The sequence below is a fragment of the Manis javanica genome, chromosome 4 (genome assembly GCF_040802235.1).
Source record: "Manis javanica isolate MJ-LG chromosome 4, MJ_LKY, whole genome shotgun sequence".
Lineage (NCBI taxonomy): Eukaryota > Metazoa > Chordata > Mammalia > Pholidota > Manidae > Manis > Manis javanica.
In genome coordinates, this window is record NC_133159.1 from 48,467,701 (window position 1) to 48,490,112 (window position 22,412).

General features: G+C 36.0%; 2 long non-coding RNA genes across 2 annotated transcripts; one reads left to right on the forward strand and one right to left on the reverse strand.

Moving 5' to 3' along the window:
* Positions 1-508: 508 nt before the first annotated feature.
* Positions 509-17,780, forward strand: LOC140848899 (uncharacterized). Its single transcript, XR_012130183.1, has 3 exons — positions 509-778; positions 14,400-14,511; positions 17,644-17,780. It is a non-coding gene; the product is annotated as an uncharacterized lncRNA (long non-coding RNA).
* On the reverse strand, positions 17,140-22,401 carry LOC140848900 (uncharacterized). The gene is made up of 2 exons (XR_012130184.1): positions 22,271-22,401; positions 17,140-18,972 (listed from the first exon to the last, which is right to left on the reverse strand). It is a non-coding gene; the product is annotated as an uncharacterized lncRNA (long non-coding RNA).
* Between the last annotated feature and the right edge of the window lie 11 nt (positions 22,402-22,412).

The window sequence follows — 22,412 nt, forward strand, 5'->3', positions numbered from 1 at the left end:
AACTGTATTTGAATATCTAGGCCCAAATGATTTCTCCCAACTTTGACCTCTTTTACATTTACTTCCAGAACCATAAGACAATTTTACCTATTTTAAAAATTGGGGTAATTTGTCTCCACAAAAAGATGTTTAGTTCCCAGAAGCATAGAGTTTTTATACTATTTTGTATTCATTAAAGAGCCTAGCAGAGTTCTGAGTGCATAGTCACTAATTCTATAACTGCCTACAGATTAGTCATATCTGAAGGCTTCAGGTAGATTTCTTAATGTTAAACCTAGACTGCCCTTGAAAGGCCCTTCAGCAGAAGTTACTGATTAAAATAGTCTGTCCATTTACAGCAACGGGAGGTTTCCAGCTGGTAGATTTTATTGCCTGTTATTTAGACAATGCAAACACTGTTAACAGGGAGGACCTTGTAAACAAAATTTGCCTTGGCTATTGAGTATAACCCTCAGCTATGAATTCTTGATAAAAATGCCAGATACCATGTAAAAGAATTAAAGGTGTGGTTTCGTATAAATGGGGTGAGGTGGATGGTCTTCTCAGCAGAAGGAATATGTAATTCCAAATCTATTCAATGAATAAGAAGTAGCCAGGTGAAAGGGCAAGGAGAGAGCGTTCAGGTGGGAGGAGCAGCATCTGAGCAGAACTGGAAAGGCAAAGCTCAATACATTTGAGGAACGGAGAGTCCATCGTGGAAAGAACAGAGTGGCCTGGGGGAGACGTGATTGCAGATGAGCAGAAGCCAGATCATGTAGGGCCTTGAAGGCGGGCCATGGTAAGAATTCCAGATTTTGTCCTGAAAGCAATAGGCTGCTACTGAAGGGTTTTAAAAGGTAGGGCAGGCAGGGGGACTGGGTCAGGGGGCAGGCTGCATCTTACACCACCTAGAAATTAAGGTTATGTAAAATGGGAAACTCCCCAAATTTCTTAGCTCCCCCACTCCACCTCCTTTTAGCTTTTCTCTGCTAGAATCACCCCCAGGCAGCTTTACACTTGGCCACACCACAGAATTTTCCAGTTTGGGATTTCACCCGTGTCATCCCTGTAACAGGCATTCATATGAGGAATACTCATGTATTTCGGTTGTCAAGTGTGCTCTTATTTACATTATTTGTTATTTCACTCAAAGCCTTGTCTAGGAACAGGCTTATATCCAGTGGCTTATATATATTACAAGAACTCTAGGCTCTTGTAAATATTAAGAATAATGTTTCCCTCTTTTCCTCAGTTGCTAAAAAGCTCATGACAATGTTTACACACACTCAATTGTATTTTCCTCAGCAACAACTTCTTGATAAACTATTTCTCCTCTCCCTCTCTTTTACTGATTAGTTGCCTTTAATGAATGCTAAGATTGTTTATTTTATTATTCATGTACTTTTATTGTAAGCAAACTGAAGACGTCTTTTGAAATTAGGACAGTTACACACTTTTAAAAAATTAACAAAAATATAAAGAATCCTACCACTTGACACAGGAATTTGCCCTTTAGCGACACTTACCAGCCTCTTCCTGAGGATTCTAGTAACTAGGGACTCATGAAGTTATTCTGTTTCTCTGGGAAGCTCCAATTACTGCAAAGTTATTAGATGTTTATTGATTGTTGGGTCAAATGAATAAACAATAGTCTGTTGTTTTTGTTAAGGAATGAGGCACTGCTTGTTTAAAAATGTTTATCGTGTCTTATGCAAAATCTAAGGGTTTACTAAAGTAAAACACATTAAGAAAACAACTTTTTTACTAAAAACACACATTTAAAGATATGTGGCTCAACTATAACTGTAAAGTGAAAAGAGAAGGTTCTATATCATGTGTAGTTTTGTTAGAATGCAATGAAGACAAATAATTATTGCTAGAGGAACACTATTACAATCATTGCTTAATTATGGTTTATTTTCCTTTCCTCTTGTAATAATTATTCACTCGTTTGGACTAAGAGGTGCTGACAGTTCACTAACAGCATGGTTGTTTTCGTTCCACACATCCTGTGGCTTCTTCTCATTTTAGTCCTAAGACAATGTATCCAGTTATTTTCAGGTCCTAAATTTGTTTTAATGGTGTCTATGTCTACAGACATTTAGGTTAATGAGCCTCTACTTTAAAAAACTATACCAATTACATTTTGGTATTTTAGACACATATTGAGTGCCATTTAACATGTTTAAAGAATTATCAGTTCTTACACCACACATAAATTTACGTTTGAAAGCCAAGCCAGAATAGCATCAGGACTTGGAGTTGTACGACTTAGGTTTGAGTGGCAGCTCTACTAAGTACTAGGTGTGTGTGAATGTGGAGAAATCAACCAATCCCTCCAGGTTGCTCTCTTCTCAGTTTTTAAGATACAGTTAGTCATCATTCCTCCACTCAGTTCACTGAGTTGTTATGAAGTTCAAATGAAATAATGGCTAGAAAACTGGTCAGTATAAAGTTCGCATGCCACAAAGTTCTTGTCAAGTATGAGCCATGGTATTTGTATTCATTCATTTCAAACACATTTTCTGAACACAGACTCTATGCCAGGCTTGACACTCATGCCAGGAATATACAGATATTTAAATAGAAGACTGTGATGATGACAATGACAGTGTTAATAATGGTGACAAAATTTCAGCGTTAAAAATGTATGTAATATTTCTTATATTGATGTAACAACATCCTAGTATTAACGGAGTCATGATACTTCCCCTTATTAAATCTTTCAAATTTTGTTTTACTCATTTTGAAAAAAATAATTTTATTACAAAAATGTCATAGGTATTATCTGCTGAATGTTAATGTAGGTGAAACTCTGGACTTGCCAATAGGATATAACTTTTGTTCTATAATATCTAGTAAAAAAGTGAGGAATGGGCTAATTTTATATTAAACTGGCCAACTCTATCAGTGTTATATTTAGTTCCCAGTGTTGTCTCTGATTAACTCTTTCTATTTTATACTGACAGTGGGCCCAAGCAGAATTTCCATAAAAATTGTCACAAGGAAAGACTGTCTTTATTTAAACTGATAGCCTAAGTACTTTCTCTTTCTCCCTCAAGTCAAGTTTATGAGATTTTAACATTGACACAGATGTGGCTGTTTCTGCTTCAAATGTGTTCCATCTTTAAATTAAAATTAAGAAACTGTTCAGGATTCAGACCCCTTCCAATGAGAATCTTCCTTGATGTCAGTCCTTTTCATGTTCTTTCCATTTCCCCATTTGTTTCAAAGATGAACAACAAACACTGTTGGTGTTTAACATTTTAAAAATTGCTTTCCCATCTGTTATCTCATTACATTTCTGTGTCATCCTGTAGAGTAGAGATCATGGTTCACACTTCACCAATGAAAATATTCATGCTCTACCATTCCAAACTAGACAAGCTCTGGGAGGGCCAGCTGATCCAACAGTGCAGAAGTTTGTTTGTTTTTTCAGAAGTTTATTTCAGAGTTAGAAGCATAAATGGCAGCAAGGACTCCAAGAGCAAAAGAAATGTGAGCTGTCATTACAACAGGGCAACAAGGAACTGTAATTACTACACAGACCACAAGAGAAAATAAGATAATATGCCAAGTTCAAACACTCTGTCAAAAAATACTGATAAAGCATTTACCATGTACAAAGCACTGTGCTAGTGGCAGGGAATACTGTAGTGAATACAGACCTGACCCCTCCTTTATGGAATGTAGAGAAATTGAAAGAAAAGTTAAGAAGAATCTTCTCTGCAGAGAAAATAGCGCTGGGGAAGGGCTGAGGCTAGGAAGAGGTATAACTGTCCTTCAGTTACTCCTGGAGCAGAGAGGACATGCTCTGAGGTCCTGTATACCTGTATCCTCACAATGTTTGGCATTATGTTGTAACACAGAGACAAGTGACAGATACTTTTGAATCAATAGTAAGTGATGAACATCAACGACTGTCACACCATTGGATCAGCTGGCCCTCCCAGAGCTTATCTAGTTCGGAATGCTAGATCATGAATATTTTCACTGGTGAAATGTGAATCATGATCTCTACTCGACAGGGTGATACAGATATATAATGAGATAACAGATGGGAAAGCAATTTTTAAAATCTAAAACATCAACAGTGTTCGTTGTTCATCTTTGAAACAAATGGGGGAATGGAAAGAACATGAAAAAGAGTGACATCAAGGAAGATTCTCACTGGAAGAGGTCTAAATCCTGAACAGTTTCTTAATTTTAATTCTCAAGCATATCAAATGATGGCATACATCTGAAGCAGAAACAGCCACATCTGTGTCAATGTTAAAATCTCATAAACTTGACTTGGAGGAGAAAGAGAAAGTACTTAGACTGTCAGCCTAAGTAAAGACAGTCATTCCTCATGATCAAAACTCATAAGCCAATGTACCTCAGTTTCACAAAACAGATTAGAACATGAAAATTTGGTTAATGAACATATTAATGATGCCAATAAGCAAGTTTGGATAGATTGCTCCCCAGAATCAAACTTTTTCTGATTATATATTTATATACATATATATATAGCTTATGTGTGTTAAAAGGAACACTTGTTAGAGCTTTATTTTTGGGTTATGAGATAATATATGTGAAAACACATTATAATCTACACACACTTAGAGAACGCTAAGAAACTGCTATTATCAGTAATATTTTGACTGTTAATACTGCTCCATGCCATTTTAATCTTATGGCAGTGCTTCTTAACAATGGTCCTTTGGGACATTGCAGTAATGGTCTTGAATGAAATCCAAGTATGAATTGCTTAAATGAATTCCACTCTCTCCAAATGGTGGTGTAGTGCTGCTTCAAGATATTAGATAGTGGAATTGTGACCCTATAGTTTTAAAAGCTAACTCTATTAATAAGGACAAATAGGTCTTCATCTAGAATGATGCAAGCAAAAAGCACAGCACTTAAAAAAAAAAAGCCACTGTGATATCCTTGGAATAATGCCACAAATGTGAGTCTGGAAAAGAGAAATTATTTGGAGAGGGAATGCATCCCCATACTGCTCATCTTGCCTTTTACTAAAGTAGTTGAAGTATATGGGAGCAGTCAGACTATAATGATGCTCATCACATACAGTAAGCTTGAGTAAAAGGCTCTCAGAATGCCTGCTACTAAACAGGGGAGCTATTCTCTCCAGAGGGCATTTGCATACTAACGATCCTGTAGTATTCTCAGTTAATTTACTGGTCATATTATACCAAGCATAGCAAATAGGTTTCAACTCTACCACCAATACTGGTTGGTAATGGATGCTGGGGGTACTTTATTGAAAAAGACTGTGAGATAAAACCAACTCTAAAGCAAAGGTCATGGACATGTGTGTTTGAGGGTGGAGGTGAGGGGTTAGCTGTCCCTATACTGTGACAGCAGTGGCTCTCTATTAAGGAAAAGGCTGATTAAGCACAGGTCCATAGTTACACATTTACTCACTTATTTGTTTATCCTTTACCTCTTCAAAAAAGACATGGAAGAAAATATGTAAAAAGATAAAGGAACCAGGAGCAAAAGGAAAATAAGATCAAATAGTAATATAAGGCCACCGAGAAATGCAAGACATAACATCCTGCACACTTAGCAAGTGGGGCTTAAAATTTGACTCTGAACTTCCTACTAGCCAAACTAAAAATGAAAGTCAATCCTTTACTAGAGTCACATTGTCAAAAATATAAGGCAGATCATATAAGTAAAGTGTGAGACAGATGTTTTTGTATAAAATAATAGAAGTGGACCGGAAAACATGAATTTAAATCTTAGGTCTGTCATTCAGTAGTCGTGTGACTTTCAGCAAGTTATTTAAACTTTACTACCCAATGTCTTCATCTGTAAAACTTGGATAACAGTGATGCTTCATGAATTGTTCTGAAGTTAGAATCTGAACTGAGTGTGCTCTTTATTTTTCCTTTGGTCACCTAGATCCATTCCTCTCATTCCTCTGCCCTGTCCCAGGCCCTGGGAGGCTGACCCTGAAAACACCACTGGGCTTTGCCCTCCAGCCTCCAATTTGGTTCAGCCAGCAAGAAGTAACCTCTCCCCACTGTCTCCAGGACAAGAGTCCAATAGTAGCTGCTCCCTTTGTAAGCAGAGCTCCTGTTGGAATGCCCGCTCTCACCAAGCTCCAATAAGCCGCTGCCTCCCCTTGCCTGAGGGTAGTAACAGCTTCTGGAGGAGGCCAAGGATTGCTTGTTGGTTTCCGCAACCCCATTCATACTTCTATAAATAGTCCCTTCATCAAATTCTCATCAGAATCCAATGTGAGGGTGTATTCTTTTTCTGGCCAGGGCCCTGACTGACACAATGAATATTTATAACAAGATAGAAGAAGGAGGGAATAGTCCCATTTCAGAACCCCTACGCAGGCCAAGCACAGAGCCTGGCACTGTTTATAATAGATATTCAGTAAATGCTGATATATCTGAACAAAGGGATGTGAAACAGGATAAAGAAGAGCACATTTCACAAGAATTTTAGACACAGGACTAAGATCCTTCCATGACCTCCTTTCCCAATATGCAATGTGAACAGAAGAGAGAAAATCAGGATTGATTAGCTCATTTAGCCCAAACAACAAAACACTAGCATTTATCAAGACATAAAGTCCTGTTCTAGGTTTTAATAAAATCCAAAGAGAAATGGTACAGTAAAGAGCAAGTGTGGGACTTTTCTTTGTGTCATTTTTGTACTGGAGTATAGAGTGGAGATAAGAGGAAAATAATTAACGGAGCGGTTAGTATCCTTTCATGTCTGACCATTTTGGAATGATTTACAATTTTCAACTAATGTGCCATCAGAAAGGAAATATTTTGCCTCTCTTTCACAAGAAAAGGATCAAATTTAAGAACGACTTAAGCAACAAGGAAAGTAGTGTCCACAAAGTGTATTATTCACAGTGTCTGGCACAGGTTCAACAAAAGGTTTGTGGGAATCCAGGTAAATCTGTTGTCCCTAGAAACCACCAAAGTCAGATCATTCTAAGTGCTTTTCTTAATAAAGTATCCTACATGTCATTGTGGTTAGGAGAGGCCCTCTACCTCAGATCCTCTTTTTTGAGAGATTTTGTTTTTCCTCTTCTTATGCATGCTTTCACAGGAGAGCAGAGATGTCTTAGATCCTTTGTATACAAGTTGTCCCTATAGCCAATTAGACAGCTCTTACATACAATAACCATAGCGTAGGGGGGAACTCACCAAGAAAAAGACTCATTAGGTAAAACATTTTGCTTTTCTTTTTGCCATTTTCCATCCTGCTTTGATTTTCAACATGTGTAAATCATTCTGTTGCTTGCTGTAAAACTTAGTAAATGAAATAAAAGAGCAAAGACCAAGAATGTAACAGTGAAGTGAAGTTGACGCCTTTACAACTTTTGGGCATGATCAGCTTGATTATATTTGATATATACTTAAGGGTTTTGTGTTTCAGGCAGAACTTTTCTTAAAACCGATCATGTGTCCCAGATGTGACCTAGTTTCATTCTGGGAAGGGATGCTGAGTGCCTCACAGGCAAACCAAACAGACGTGACTATTTTAGGAGCCATTAATATATACTTATACAAGAACCAAATATGTAATGCCAGCTGGCCAGTGAAAACCTTTGTTGAGCATGTACTATCTGTTGAGCACAAAAATGTAAACACAACAGACAAGTCCTGATCTTGTGGAGCTCATAAACTAGTAAGAGAGAAATTCAACAAACATATCACATTATGAAAGAAAACAAATGTAAAAATAAAACCAAAGCATAACATGCAAATATTAGAAGCCAGAAAAAGTTAGAAAAGCACTGCATAAAATGTACCCCTTCTATCTTAGGAATGCTTAGAGTTGAGGGAATGCTTCACAGAGGAGGTGGAATCAGAGCAAATTTTAACGTTTTAATTTCAGTTTAGAAATTTTCTTCAATTAAGTCAGGACCTGTTTATGGACAAACAGTCACTTAGATCAATAAGAAAACAGATGGAAAAATCCCTAGGGTAAGGGTGGGCATAAAATAAGAATCACTAAATGCTTCTTCTCTTCTCCTATATTTTTTTAAAATTGAGGTAAAATTCACATAACATAAAATTCACCCTTTTAATCATTATCAAGTGTGAGAGCCAGTCATATTTAGTATATTCACAATGTTTTGTATCCATTACAACTAATTCCAGAATTTCTTCATTACCTCACAAGAAACATCGTCCCCACTGAGCAGTCACTGGCCATTTCCCTCCTCGCCCAGCACCTTGCAACCACCAGTTTGCTTTCTGTCTCTCTGCCTATTCTGGACATTTCATATAAATACAATCATACAATATGTGGCCTTTTGTGTCTGGCTTCTTTCATTCAGCATAATGTTGTCAAGGTTCATCCATGTTGTAGCATGAACCAGTACTTCATTTTTATGACTGAATAATATCCCATTGTATGCATATATATATTATGTGTACAATATTTATCCATCTTTTTGTTTATCCATTCATGTGTTGATGAACTTTGGGTTGTTCCCACTTTCTGGCTCTCGTGAATAGTGCTGCTATAAATATTCACGTACAATATTTGTGTTCAATTCGTCTGTTTATACCTAGGAATGGAATTGCTGAGTGCTAGGGCTATCCTATATTTAACTTTGAGGAAGCACCAAGCTGTGTTCCCACTATAGATGCACCATTTTACCTCATTACTGCAATGTGTGAGCATTCTAATTTCTCTACACCTTGCCAATACTTGTTATTTTCCAGTTGTTACTCTTTTTTTTTTAATTTTTGTTTTTCTTATAGCCATCCTAGTGGGTATGAAGTGGTATCTCACTGTGGTTTAATTTCTATTTCCCAAATGATTGATGATGTTGAGCATCCTTATATGTGCTATGACCACTAATATATCTTCCTTGGAATAATGTCTATTCATATCCTTTGCCCATTTTCAAATTGGGTTGTTTGATCTTTTTTTTTAGATGCATTATGAGAGTTATTTATACATTCTGGATACATCTCATCAGATAGATGATATGAAAATGTTTTCTCCCATTCTGGAGGTTGTCTTTATTTTATCAGTAGTGTCCTTTGATGAACAAAAGTTTGTTTTGTTTTTAGTTATGATGAAATCTAAGTCATCTATTTTTTTCTTTTGTTGCCTGTGCTTTTGGCTTCATATTTAAGAAAGTACTGCCTGATCCAAGGTCATGAAGATTTTATACTTATGTTTCCAAGAAATGTATCATTTCAGCTCTCATTTAGGTCCTTGATTCTTGAATTAATTTTTGTATATGGTTTGAGGTAGAGATCCACATTCATTCTTTTGCATGTAGATGTCCAGTTATCCCAACACCATTTGTTGATAAGACTCTTCTTTCCCCATTGAATGACCTTGGTACCATTATCAAAAATCCTTGTATTCCTGGGACAAATACCCCTTGGTCATGGGTCATAATCCTTTTAATATGCTGTTGGATTTGGTTTGCTAGTATGTTGAGGATTTTTGCATCAATATTCGTAAGGGATATTGACCTCTAGGGGTTTATATCATGTGATGTCTTTGTCTGGTTTTGAGATCAGGGTAATGCTGGCCTTGTAGAATGAGTTAGAAAGTGTTCACTCCTTTTCTGTATGAAAGAGTTTGAGAAGGATTGGTGTTATTTTTTAAAACATTTAGTAGACTCTACCAGTGAAGCCATCCAGTTCTGAACTTTTTTTTTGTTGGAGGTTTTCAATTACTGATTCAATCTCCTTACTTGTTTAAGCCTATGCAGATTTTCTATTTCTTCTTGAGTCAGTTTTGAGTGTGTGTGTGTGTGTGTGTGTGTGTGTGTGTGTGTACTTTGTGTGTTTTGACAAATTTCTTCATTTCATCTGGGTTACCTAATTTGTTTAAATGCAAATATTCATTGTGTTCACTTACAATCATTTTATTTCTATAAAGTCAATAGTAACGTCCACATTCCCTTTTTTTATTTTAGTAATTTGAATCTTTTTTTCTTGATTAGTAGAGCTAAAGGTTTGGTAATTTTGTTCACCTTTTCAAAGAACAACTTTTGATTCCATTTGTTCTGTCATTTTCTGTTTTCTGTTTCATGTATCTCTCTTCAAATTCCTTCCTTCTGCTTGCCTTGTGTTTAGCTTGTTCTTTCTTTGCTAGTTTCTTAGAAAGATTAGATTATTGATATAAGATTTTCCTTTTTTGAAATGTAGGTATTTAAATCTATATATTTCCCTCTGAGCACTGCTTTAAACACATCTCACAATTTCTGGTGCTTTGGGTTTCTTTTTCACTTATCTCATGTTATTTTCTAACTCCCTATGATTTCTTTTATAACTTATTGGTTGTTTAAGAGTGTGTTGTTAATTTCCACATATTTGTGAATTTGCCTGTTCTCCTCTTATTTTTCTTTCAAAAAGATTTGTTTGTGTGTGTGTGTGTTAAGAACACTAAACCTGAGATCTCCTTTCTCAACAAATTTTAGCAAATACACAATACAGTATTGTTAATTATAGGCACAATGCTGTACAGGAGATCTCTAGAACTTATTCATCTTGCATAATTGAAACTTTATACCAGTTGAACAACACTTCTCCATTTCCATCCTCCCTCTAGCCCCTGACAACCACCATTCTATTCTCTGTTTCCATGAGTTTGACTATTTTAGATACTTTATATAAGTTGGAATCAGGCAGTATCTGTCCTATGACTGGATTGTTTTATTTAGTTTAATGTCTTCCAGGTTTATCCATGCTGTCACATATGGCAGGATTTCCTTTTTTAAAGGCTTGGCAATATTTCGTTATATTTATACACCACATTCATCTGTTGATGAACATTTAGGTTGTTTCTGTTTATTGGCTATTGTAATTAATGTTGAAAACAACATGGGAGTGCATATATCTCACTGAGATCCTGATTTTGAATTCTTTTGGATATATACCCTAAAGTGGGATTGCTGGATCATATGGTAATTCTAATTTTAATTTTTTAATTAAACTAGTAACTTCTGTACTGTTTTCCATAGAGACTGCACCATTTTATGTTTAACATGTACCAACAATGTACAAGGATTCCGATTTCTCCATAGCCTCACCAACACTTGTTACCATTTAAAAAAATATAATACCCATTTTAACAGATGTGAGTGATATCACTGTGGTTTTGATTTGCATTTCCTTGATGATTAGTGATGTTGAGCATCATTTCATGTACTTATTGGCTTTTCATTTCATATACTTGTATGTCTTTGTTCATTTTTTAATCCAGTTATTTGTTTTTTTACTGTTGAATTGTAGAAGTGCCTTATATATTTTGGATATTAATCCCTTATCATATACACACTTTTTAAATATTTTCCCATTCTGTAGTTGCCTTTTCACTCTGTTGTTTCCTTTCCTGTGCAGAAGCTTTTTAGTTTGATTACTAGTATAATTTTGCTTTTGTTGCTTGTGCTCTTGGTGTCTTATGGAAGCCAAACCCGAAGTTATGAGCTTTTCTGTTAAGTTTTCTTCTGGGATTTTCATAGTGATTTCTAACTTTATTCCATTATTGTCAGAAAAAATACTTTGTATGGTTTCAGTCTTTTTAAATGTTTTGAGATTTATTCTGTGGCCTAACATATGGTCTTTGCTGGGAATATTCCACTCTTGAGAATTGTATTCCACTCTTGTTGGGTGCAGGGTTCTCTACACATTTCTTAGATCTAGATGGTTTACAATGTTGTTAAAATGTTTTGTTTCCTTGTTTATCTCTGGTCGAGTTGTTCTATACATTATTGAACGTGGGTATATAAGTATCCTACTACTATTGTTGAACTATTTTTCCCTCTGTCAGTTATTGCTTCACATATTTTAGTACTCTGTTTATGTGTATATAATTGATACAACTTCTTGATGGATTGATTCTTTTATCTTCTTTGTTATAATAATTTTTCCTTAAACTTTTTTGTCTCAAACAATGTTGTCTTATATATTAATGTAGCCAATCCAGCTGTCTTTTAGCTGTTGTTTGCATGGAATATCTTTTCATGTCCTTTAATTTTCTAGCTTGTTTTGGATCTGAAGTGAGTCTTTTGTAGGCAGCATATCATTGGATCATGTTTTTTTTATCCATTCTGATATTGTTTGCCTTTTGATTGGTGTTTTTATTCCATTTACATTTAATGTAATTACTGATAAGGACTTCTATTTTGCTGTATGTTTTCTATGTCTTATATCTTTTCTTATTCCTCAATTCCTCCATTACCAACTTCTTTTGTGTTGAATATATATTTTCTAGCATATTATTATTGTTTTTTATTTTGGTATCATTAATCTACAATTACATGAGGAACATTATGGTTACTAGACTCCCCCATCATCAAGTCTCCACCAGATACCCTATTACAGTTACTATCCATCAGCGTAGTAAGATGCTTTAGAATCACTACTTGACTTCTCTGTGTTGTACAGCCCTCCATGTGCCCCCCGACACACATTATGTCTGCTAATCATAATGCCTGTTTTTTCCCCCTTATCCCTCCCTTCCCACCCATCCTTCCCAGTCCCTTTCCCTTTGGCAACTGTTAGTCCATTCTTGGGTTCTGTGAGTCTGCTGCTGTTTTGTTCCTTCAGCTTTTCCTTTGTTCTTATACTCCACAGATGAGTGAAATCATTTGATACTTGTCTTTTTCCACCTGGCTTATTTCACTGAGCATAATATCCTCCAGCTCCATCCATGTTGTTGTAAATGGTAGGATTTGTTCTATTATACTATTTTAAGTTCTTTTCTTAGTGTTTTCCCTGGGAATTACAATAACATTCTCATTTATACTAATCTAATTTAAATTAATACCGATTTAGTTTCAATCATACACAAAAAGTTTGCTCCTGTACAACCTATCCCTCCCTTTATGCTGGTATTGTCACAAACTACATTTTTATACATTATGTACCCACCAACATAGATTTATAATTATTAGTTTTGCAGTTTACATTAAATTATATAGGAAAAACAAGGAGTTACAAACTCCAATATATTAATACTGACTTTTATATTTACCTATGTAGTTACCTTACTGCTCCTCCTGTGTTTTTTCTCTTCCCCTTGCCCCCTTCCCTTTTCATCTTTCCTTCATTCCATGTTCTTTCTTTTATTTAGAACATTGGTAGGAAAAAAAAAGTTTTATTTTATTATTATTTTAAATTGGGAAGCTTATAATGTTCTTGGTAATTAATCTTTTCTCTCACCTTTGATACAGGGTATGGTACAAATACGTCTCTGTGTTATTTATTTGCATTTTTAAATATGTAATTCCAGTATCCCCAGTTAGATGGTAAGCACTATAAAGGGGGAGACTCTGCCTTATACTTCTCCACACTTCCAATGTCAAAGGAAATGTTCTATCTATAGGAGTTACTTACTATGTGGTTTACTGATGTTGTCCTAGATCTCCTGCCTTCTTTATTGAGGCAGAGAGGCTATTACCATCCCCATTGAGAGTGAGAAAACTGAGAACCAAGAGAGTTCAGGAACTTGACCAAGGTAATAATAAGAAGGGGAGAAAAACATGTTCTTCTGGGCTTTGTACCCAACATTGTTTTTCAGGCTGTTATCTCTTACAAGCCTACAACAAGCCTCCCACCACTAGAACTAACTTCTGGCAACAGGCAGTGCTTGTAATGAATAATCTAACTGAGACAGCATTCAATTTGAGATGCCTATCTGCTCTGCTTGAATCGACATTGAAAACAAATGAAATAGAATTGTTTCCCACGGACTTCCTGAACAGTAGAGAGAAACATTTGAGCCTTACTCTCAACCAAAGGACAATGTTTCTGATGGTGGGTATGCAAGCAAGTCACAACTTCTGAGTAAAAGAGGGAGAGCCGCGTGACCACAGTTCATACTTCTCAAACCTTGAAGTAGGAGAGCCTTCTCTTCTCAGCCCACAGACCTCCTTCTTGGCTTAGAAAATGCCACGGGGTAGTGCAAGGCACAGATGAGCCTTTTCAGGTCAAACAAAAAAGGATTTTAGTTCTAAGCTATCTGTTGTATACTTTGAAACTTTGAACAAGTTACTTCCTCATTTACAAAAACGAGGACAGTTGTGAGGATTAATTTAAACCGTGTATGTGATGGTGCCTGGAATAGAAAAAATTGATGTTAGCTTTCTTTCCTCATCCATGGGCCCCTGTCACTTCTCCATTGCCACCCTTCCCACTTTCACATTGCCTAGTGTCCTCATTCTCTCAGTTTCCAATCCCTTATAAAGATACTTTTACCCTAAAGTGTAAATGACTAGTAAGCTCAATAGTTTAGTTTTTACAGTGATATTATTATTTAAACAGGGGACTAAAGTCTAAGGTCCAAGGAATGAAATTGTACTTATGAAATGAAATTATGTAATATAATTATGAATTGAAATTATGAAACCTGCTTTGGTTACAGAAATTCAGTCTTATTAAATATTATTCCCCACAATATAGAGCCTGGGCTTCCTGGAGAAATGGCCAATTCCAGGATAAGGACAAGAATATACAAAGTGAACCTGGAACATCTTGTGCCAACAAGTATGGAAAAGCATAAAAAACAGTAGAGGTATGCAGAGAGAACACAAGTCAAATTGAAAGAGATCTCACTGGTTGAATTTGGGGTAGTCTGATGATTAAAATGAATAGGGATAAGAATGGATTATATCATACTGAATAAAAATAAAAATAAACTTATGAGTCCAAATTTACACTTAAAACATTTAAAGGTGGGTGTGCAGAAAATGAACTCTTTTTCTTCCTTAACAGAAAAATGTCAACTAATAGACATAAAAGGAATAAAGTATATTCAAGATCACCATAGTAGTAATTCAGGCAATAATTAACAATGGATGCTAAGCACTGCATGACAAACTTTTTGGCATTCTCAAATTACTTAGTAATTATAATGGGAGGGATAATTTTACAATGGAGAAAGCTGGTGGACAACATACTAACCAAATGATAAAATTTTATGTCTCCCATTATTGGAAAATCTAGTACCATGTTACTGCTGATATGACACTGTAATCTCTGCTAAAATAGGTCAAACTAAATCTGATCATGAAGAAACAGTCTGACAGACCTTATTGGCCTGGACTATTGAAAAATGTTGTTATCATGAAATCTCTCTCTCTCTCTCTCTCTCACACACACACACACACACACACACACACGGGCTGAGGAACCCATGAGGGTTAGAGGAGACTAAAGCAACACAGCAATAACCACAATGCATGATCATTGATCCATTGATTTTGGGACCTAGAGAAAAAAATAATTGAGATCAATTAGGTGAAGTTAAAGAAGGAGTGCTACTAAATACTAATATAGTATCAGTGCTAAATTTTCCAAGTTCAACAGTTGTATGTGCTTATATATGAGAAATGTACTTATTCTTAGAAGGTATATCCTGAAGTACTTAAGGGTAAAGGGTAATTATTTTGTTACTCTTGAAATACACACACATACATAAAGAAAAATGTGGCAACTATAACCTAAAAAAAAGAACTTTGACACAAAAAAATACACCCCAAAGAGAAGGTCAGTTGTTTAATTCAAATGGTCAACTTAATTGTTCTTCAGAAAAATCATGTGAAGTTTATAGAAAAAAATGTATTCTAAATAATAGTTCAAGCTCATCTTAAGATGAAAAAGAAGCCTAACACATTCATGATTTCTTGAGTCATCCACTGTAGTCACTGACCTTCAGTCAGCAGGTTCTCTAACAAGTAACAATTAAGTTTGCTCATCCAGACATGATGGCATCACTTGCTTCACAGTGTTGAGCAAAAAGAATCTTGACTGCCTGAAGAAATAGTTCAGTAACAAGGGAAACCATAGCAGCAATAATAATTGAAGAATTGTACATGCTGTATTTTATTGTGCAAGGATTATCTTTAAAAATAAGTTCTTACTGCACAACAAACACCAAACCCAAGGAAATTTGTAGTGGTGACGTGTATGTTCAGAAACTTAATTGTGGTGATAGCATCACAGGTGTATGCATATGTGCAGACTTATCAATACTCACATGTTAAATGTGTTAACTTTTTGTCTATCAATTAAACTTCAATAAACCTTAGAAAGTCGGTTTTGATCTCCCCCAGGATTCTCCTCCACATCTGGAAAGATTTTCTAAAGTATGTAACTTGTTATATGAGCTTGGGTAACTCATGCATAAATTTCTTCATCTATATGGTAAAGATTAAAAGTATTACCTATCTTGTTGGATTGTTGAGGATAAATAAATTTGCATAAGTGAAGCACTTAGAATAGTACATAGAAGCTAATAAATACCCCATACATTTTAGCTAATATTATTGTTGTTGATGTTGTGTTTAGCCTCGGGATTGGCTGTCTTCTTGGTTACCAATTATGTTCATGTGAAATATTGGTAAAAGTGTGAAGTCCCCTACTTTAATAAAATGTGCAGCTACCCTCTCTTCTGTATAAGGCTAAGCCCTGATCTGTTCTTTTTCCTTACTTACATTGGTTTTGTTTTTAGGATTTCTGAGAAATATTTCCAAGCCACTTACAAAGTATTTGTTTATTTGGTTAAATAATTTTAAATTTTTCATTAACTATAACTAATTTCTAGGTATTTCCTGCAAGTGCTCATACTATAAAACCCTTCACACATCTTCTCTGGCTTTTCTGTCTTTGTTCTGTCAGCCTAACTTGTTATTGCTGATAAGGTAGCCCCCTCTTCTGTCCTTAAATTATCTGACAAACTCTTTCTTTCCAGCATTTTGGCATTTTAGGATGCATTATATTCTATAAAAGTTACACTAACACAGGGAGAAATGAACAAGACATTAAAATCCCTCAGACAAATATCACTTTAATGTATTTTCAACTGATATATGTGTGGACGTTTCAGAATACCATACATAGCCACAGTGGATTCAAATACCGTTTTCTCAAACTGTAATAAAACTAAGTAGTATTTCTAACAAGCAATCCCTATCCTCTTTAGAAACCATGCTCTTGTGATTTCTGTGAATTCTGTCTTGTGATGTGATTTTATCCACTTTTAATTTATATAATGTAAATTAAAGAAATTCTCATTATAAAATACTAATTTTAATACTGCTGAAAACAATAGGAGGTATTTTAAGTAGTTATACTGTGAAGTTAGATTTTGTTTGCTTTTTAGAGACAAACATCTGTGGGTTAAATGATTAGCCACTATATGTCAGTGTTTGGCCTTTATTTTAAAAATCTGCTTACATGGATTAGAAGGATTTTTGTACATAAAAAAATAGGTCACCAACAGGATGAGAGGAATGGATTATCTCTTCTAACAGTGTAAAATGACATGTCTTTTGATTTACTTAGATAAACTGAGATATAAAGTACAATATTCATATGTTTAAATGATACTTTAGAATAGTTACATTGTCATCACATTTTACTAAATGTCTATTTTTTTAACCTGTTGTTTTCAAGTTGTTGAAAATATAGTGCATATACCTTTAATATTAAAATTTTGTTCTTACCTGAGTTTCTCAGGGCAAGATAAAATCATTCTGCCCAATTTTATTTGACTTGAGCTCTGGGGTGAATTTATGTTTAATAAAGGAGGTTTTGTTTATTTTCACTCAACAAATGGCAAACTAAATATTCTTTCCCATCATTTAAAATCAATCGATAGTATTACCCTGCATTGTGACTTTTTTGGTAACTTTTGTTTCCTCAGGCACTCCAGTCTTAGACCCTACAAAGCGACATTTGTTATTTGGCACCAAGTTCTTACATGAAATTGTAACTGTGGCTACCAGCATTTTCCAGTTGGAGTCTTCTCAATGCAAGAACAAAGGATGCCAACACTCTTCCTCTGTGACTGTTTTCACTTTGAAGTTCTGATACTGTTGCCACAGTTACCGTTACTTGTCCATGCTTTTTCTGACATCTTGCTTTACCTTTCTGAGTGATGGCGCCCCCACTTGCTCCCAAAATGACTGGGGACACTACTGCTGTTCACAGGATACTGACATAATGCCCATATCCCCAACATCTGGGAATGCTCTTGGCAGACAGACATCAGCCATCAGCCTTTGTGAATTGCCTTGGCTGTCGGGTCACCTTTTCCAGGACAGCCCACACATCCAATAACTTGTTAACATGGAGGCACAAAGACCAAGCCTCCTTCATCCAAGTCAGGCAACTCAGAAGGGCCATTCCAGCTTCAGAGATCCCCACAGGTGGTTGAGACACGCTAGACTGCACCACAGTTTGCTTTCTCACTGCACACTTCCGCGTCGTTCCCTTCCCTTTCACAGGCGTCATTCTTAAGAACTTTCTTAATAAATCTCCTGCATCCTAATCTCTATCTCAGAGTCTACTTCCTGAATTTTTTTTCGACTTACACTGTAATTTAAAAATCCCTTGCACTATAGACGTACATTTCCCAATGACAGAGATGCTTTCACCCTTAATTTGAATTTGAACTTGGCTTGAACTCCTCCATTGAAATCTTAAAATAATCTGTCCTTGGGCAGTCCAACAGGTTACATCATTTGCAAGCACTGAACTAAAATGCATTAAAAGGCAGTTTCATTAAGTGATATAATATCTCTTAAACTTAAGTCTATAAAAGCCCAGAAGCAAAATTATCGGTGTCACATTCAGTCTGCAAACAAGCATTAATTTCATAACAGGAGTCAGTTCCTGACCAAGGTGAGGAATAGGTAAGTATTCTCTTTTATACACAGTGGGAAGGAAGTTCACATCCTTGATTCCCTTTCTGCAGTCTCCACCTTAATTGCCACTCCAGCTGAAAATATCTATGGGGATGAAGTTTGTCCCAACACCGTCACCTAAAACTTCAGACCCACTGAGTTCCCAAGTCAATATCGGAAGGCTAAAGCTCTACTCCTGGTTAGTGTCTGGGGTTGGTCTTGCTTCCCTCTGCCCCATGATTCACCTCGGGTCTGCAGTCCCAGTAGGGCAGCCTGACTAGGTGCTCTATCCTCTTCTTGCAAAGGGCTGGACACATATCCCACAGTAGATCAATCAGATGCTCTCCCTGGAAAATGAATTTTGAATAGAAAGACTCAGAAATACTTAACAACCATTATCATATTCATCTAGGTGGTATTCTCCTAAAAGATTTCCTGTCTTTTCTAGATCTGTGAGCTGCTCTGGGACCTGCCCATTTGCATGCTGGTGCTTCAGATTTCCTCTGAATCTGTGAGCTTTCCCATACCCTTGTAACATTATATTTTATAATGTTTCCTGGTTTTGATTTCTTCCATTTATCACCAAAAAGTCTCTCACCAATATAGAAATGCACAGAAATATGTAAGTATTAAGCTAGTTTACAGGAATTGAAACTGAGGCTTATTAAAATTAAGTGGTTTGCCCAAGATCACCCAGGCAATAAGGAATCACGAGAGATCTCTCTGATACCAAAATGTCTGCTTAATTTTAGCCAACTCTCTTCTCAATCTCCTTCTGTACTGATACATAGAGGTGTGCTATTATATGTATTCTTCCACTGTTGACATATGACCATATCTGAAACTTTAATCATTTTCAACCTTAATTCTTTTTGTCTGATACTATGTAGTCACTGTGGAAAATTTCAAAATTACTATATAGTTCAAAGAAGGTAAAACATACCCATTATTCCAATACCCATCATACATTATTGCTATAATTAACATTTTGGTTTATTCCCTTTAATCTCTTTTCTCTATCTTGGTGTTTGTGTACATACATATAGGGATCCATACAAAAAAAATATATATATATATATTTGTGAGAGATAGAGACAGATACCCATAGTATATGTACTGATTTGTATCAATCATCATTTTTTTTCTTTCAACATTATTTTCTAGGCATTTTCCTGGGTAATTAAACTTCTTTCAAAATATTTTAATAGCTACAATATGTTTCATTGTATGGACATACTATAATATATTCAATCATTCCTCTTTCAGACATTTAATGGCTGTTTCTTTTTTTTCCTTGATAAATAGCATTGCAATCAACAACTTTGTTGGCATCTGATTATTTTCTTAGAATAGATTCTGGAAGTGAAATTATTGGCTTAAAGGCTTTGAACATTTTAAATATTATTGATAGATACTGGCAAAAACTTTTCAGGAACATTGTGCCAATTTTCAATCCTATGGTTAATGTTTAAAAGTTTCATTTAACTGTCCAAATGTAGAGGCCAACTTTTAGGAATGAATGCCAATAGTTAGAAAATAATAGCCTACATTGCTTTAGGTATTTATTTTGATATCTTTTTTCTGCTTATAAAGTAATACAAGCTAATTGCAGAAGATTGAAAAATACAAAAGATTACATCATCCATGTATAAAAATGACAGTTTAATGAACATTTCTTTTTCTTCTTGCTATGCACATATTAAATACACAATATTTGTAATGTTGAACTCAAATGGCTCATGCTTTTAAAATGTTTAATGTTATATATCATGAACATTTTGTTATTAAATATTCTCTAAAGCATTATTTTTATTAGTTGCCAAATATCCTGTCTTAGGAATCTCCTATAATTAACCTTTCTTGCTTATTGGATATGTATTGATCAGTATATATAGAACAGCAATATATTTCAGTGTTCATAAGCTTTGACTGCATTTCTGATTATTTCAATAGAATTTATGACCAGACATGGAATTGTGGAATCATGGGTTTAAATAGTATGAATATTTTTAAGTTTCTTGATAAATTCTGATTTAAAAAATTAGAATACTGTTCTTAAAATGCTAGTTCCAGCTGTGTATGAAAGTGCACATGACTTTCCTCAACATTATTTTTTGTTGTTTTATTTCAGTGATTCATGTTTGACATTTTTTTCATATTCGAAATATTTGTATTTCTTCTCTGAATTCACTGATCATGTCCTTCATGTATTTTCCCATTAGATCTAGTATCATGAAGAGAACTAGGCAATATACAGCCAAGAAGGATAACTCAATTGCCTCTAGTTACTCTTAAATATTTTTAGTTCAGCCAACCTGTGGTTCTAACAATAAGTGTGCTCATATGCTTCTAAACACATTGGTTGGAGTAACTCAGATTTGCAAAGTTGTTTTCACAACATACAACGCTTCCATATCCATTATCATTTCTGCCCCTCTAAGGTGGGTAGGGCAGGTTAGTGTCATTAGCATTATTTTAGGAATGTTGGGTTCCATGGGAGAAAGTTTTCCACAGCCAGTGGGGAATAAAATCAAGACTCAGACCAGGTCTTCAGTTTTTTAGATCTTTTACTTTTCATTAAGTCATATGTTGCTAGTGTCCAGAAATATAAAATGAGTTGGTCCATACGGTGTAAGAAAGTTCTGGAATAATGTTAAAGGACTCAACAGCAAATTCATGTACTGTATTTTTAGAATGAGACTGATTTACATTTGGGGGCTTTTAATTTCAGTCATCCATCAGTGTTAAAGTTTCAATGTCTAAATATAAAGACACAAATATAAATGAGGCAGCTGCGTTTTTACACAGAGCATGAATTGATGAGTTTGTGAATGAGTGAAGTGATGAAAATCAACAGCAAGAGTAAGACTATTCCAGCCCATTTTAATGGACAAAACCGTATCTCTGAACCTCGGACAGCTTCCAGTTTTACACCACCCCTGCCCACGAACACTCAGAAGAGACAGGTATTCAACTGTCAAAGGACAATAGGCGGCACTGTACATTGGTATCTTCCATGTTCTTTGAAAACTAAAAGGTCGTTTCATTTTTCATTTTATTTGAAAATCTTTCCTTCTGCACCGTTTCAAAATTACCCATGGTTTGCGATTTTGTGAGAGCTTGATTTAAGCAGCTTAATGCTATTTTTTCCCCCTTAGGAAACATTCTTTGCCACCTCTGAAAATTACCCTTTTCCAACGAGCACCTGGAAGAAAATCAGCTCTTCCTATTTCGAATGATTTTTATTCATGGATATAATCTATTTCTGAAGACATTATGGGAGCAGAGTGTAGGCCTCCACAGGTGTAGTCAGGAGTTGCCTATCGAGAGGAGGAGGCTGGAAGATGTCTAGGCCCGGCCAACATTAGGACTCCGGCGCCGGCTGCCGCTCCTACCCTCTAGGCTGCTGGAGCTCGAGCCTCTCCAACGCACCGCTGCGCACGCGCGCTCCCCTCCCAGCCCTCACTGCACCTGCCAGGTCATAAACCCCTTCCCACCCGACCTTGCGGCCTCCGGAGGCTCAGTCTTGTTTCACGTTGATTGGTCGGAGTCCGGGAAGATGCGTCCAATCAGCAATCTCTGCTGCGCAAACTGTTCGTGTTCTTCCCGCCCCCTCTGCCCCGCCCACACTTCTTGGGCACCTACCTTCTTTGTGACTGGTGCTCTCCCAGGTCACTCAGTGAGGAACGGAGAGGTGTGCCGGAGTGGGAAGGACGGGTGGGAGAAGGAAGGGGAGGGGAGGGGATGGGAGGGGAAGGGCGGAAGGGGGCAGGGCTCAGGTGCGGGC